Source organism: Octodon degus, unplaced genomic scaffold (assembly GCF_000260255.1).
Source record: "Octodon degus isolate 3935 unplaced genomic scaffold, OctDeg1.0 scaffold00098, whole genome shotgun sequence".
In the NCBI taxonomy this organism is placed as follows: Eukaryota; Metazoa; Chordata; class Mammalia; order Rodentia; family Octodontidae; genus Octodon; species Octodon degus.
In genome coordinates, this window is record NW_004524674.1 from 4767601 (window position 1) to 4770346 (window position 2746).

The window sequence follows — 2746 nt, forward strand, 5'->3', positions numbered from 1 at the left end:
AAAAAAAAGAAAATATATCAGTAAAGAGATGATCTGGAAAAAAAAAAAAAGGAAAGACTCATATCCACACAATTAGGAGTAAAATCAAAATGGACCCTCCAGAAATCCAAAAGAGCATCTATCCCTACTTTGAAAATCTGTATTCTAATAAGATGGAAAATGCAAAAGAAGTGGACAGATTCCTAGATATGGGTGAATTAACACAGCTGAATCAAGAACATATAAAAATCCTAAATAAACCAATATCAATGAATGAAATCAAAAAGGCAATTGACTGAGGCTAGAAGATCAACTGCCAAGGTGACATGCTCACATGGAGGCAAGTGAGTACCAGCTGTTGGCAGGCAGCCTCAGTTCCTCCCTATGTGGGCTTCTGCATAGGCTGCTAATTCCTCTCAGAGCCAGTGACCCAAAAGCACAATTCCTTTCATGCTTTAACTCAAAATCAACAGTCCAACAAATCCATACCACTTTACTGGCATCATGGGTCAGCCTTACTCATGCTAGGAGAGAACTCCACAAGGACATGAGTCCCAGAAACTAAGAGCCACTGGGGGATATCTTGAAGGATTGCTAAATATGCATTTGGGAGCACACTCAAAATATTTTACTGATGGTGCACATCAACAAGAAATCTAGGGCTGGGAGGTCCAGGGAGATAGCTCAGTAGAATAATTGCTTGCCTGGCAAGTGCAAGGTCCTAAGTTCAATCCCTGGTACTGCATGCCATGCCAGCCCCAGATCCCCTAGTGCACCATGCTGGTGCTGAAACAAGGCACTGTGGCCCACACCTATGATCCCAGTGCTGGAGAGGCTGAGACAGAAAGATCAGTATGAGTCCGAACTTCATAGCAAGACCCTGCATCCAAAGAATAATTTTTTAAGAAAGAAAGAAATCTAAGCACAGTGATAATAGCCCTTGGGGTTCTGAGAGCTGTGGGTGAATGGTGAGGGCAGACCTCTGAGATAAACTGTTATGGTTTGTGTATAGGTGTCCCCCCAAAGTCTCATGCAGTCATGGGGTGGCTTGGCTTCTGGCATTTGTGATTGATTCTTGATGCAATGCTGGAATTGCAGGTGCGAGTGCTACAATCTAACCCTGGGGTGGGTAATCTACATTACAATGTAAGGAGGGAAGAGAGGCTAGCTAGCTGCCTGAGCTACTGCCCCTCCCTTTGCTCTCTGCTTTTGACACTGCCATGAAAGTTTGCTCTCTACCATGTACTACTCTGCCTTGGAGCCAGCTGAGTGTGAACTAAAACCTCCAGTAGCTGGGCTGGGGAAATAGCTCAGTAGAATAAGCACTTGCCTGGCAAGTGCAAAGACCTGAGTTCAATCCCCAGTTCCACAAAAAAAAAAAAAAAAAAAGAAAAGAAATTTCAAGGCAACCAAATATTGAGGGAGTGGCATGGCTATTTGTTGGGGGCATTTAATAAGATTTATGTTGAGAATCAAGAGCAAAGAACCCAGCAGGATGACTTAAAATGTTGTGAGTTTAGGGCCAGCCAGATAGCTCAGCAGACTAAAGCACCTTCTTAGGCAGACACAGGGACTAGGGTTCTGATCACTGGCTTGCCATGCTGGCCCCACCCCTGTGGCACACTGAGAAAGCACTGAGATGGTGATTGAGACTGGGCATGGGGATGCATGCCTGTAATCCCAGCACTTGGGAGGCTGAAAGCATGAAGATCACTATGAGTCGGATATACGTAGTGAGACCCTGTACTAAATACATTTAAAAAAGAAAAGGTTGTGAGTTTGGCCAGAAGGGAAGCTCCAATAAAGCTGTGGAATGCAAAGATAAAGCTGAGAGGATCTTCATTGCCCAGAAGGAACAGGAGAATGGCAAGGATGGCCTGAGGGCATCACAGGAGGTGGCAGGTCTCCACCCTTTGCAGTCTCAGAATTCCAAAGGTCAGGACTTTGCCTGAGGGGAAAGCTGCAGAGCCTTATATTCCAGAATGGTGGCAGCATGGAGAACTTATTCCTCAGAATCAGGGTCAGAGTGCTCAGCGATCCAGGCACTCGACCCCTACAGCCAAAAGAGAGGAAAGCCTGGCTTCTGCTCCAGCTAACAGCAGACCTTGGCATCATCCACATGGTGTTGGTTTTAGGTGCTTGCAGAATGTAGGAGTTCTGAGGTTAAAAAGACTTCAATTTCAGAAGGCCTGGGAGACCAGGCATGTGCCCCTGAGACAGTAGTGTATAAAGCTGTGAGAAGCCCATTCAGTGAAAACTCCAGAAGTCTGAAAAAAACAGGAATGTGGATCATCTAAGGGAAACTGTGAAGAAGCAACAAAGCCAGCTTAAGAGAGAAGTCATGGGAGCTACCACCAAGAGTGCCATAGGGACAGAGACACATGGAACTCACAATTTGCCAGATTGCTTCAGATGTTCCAAATGGAACTACAGGACTTAATGTTTGTCCTGTTAGATTTTGGACTTGTATTGGTCCCCATACTTTGTATTCCCCTGTTGTTTGTACCTTTTGGAATAATAATGTTTATCTTGTGTTACTGCATGTTGGAAGTGTTTAACTTTTCATTTGTACAGGGGCTCACAGCTAAGAGTTTGGAATGTGCATGAGTCTTTGGGGAATCAGGGACAGAATGTTATGGCTTGCGTATAAGTGTCCCCCTAAAGCCTCATGAAGTCATGGGATGGCTTGGCTTCTGGAGTTTGTGATTTTTTTTTTTAGATAGTCTTTATTTATTTGTGTATGTGTGTGTGTGTGTGTGTGTGTGTG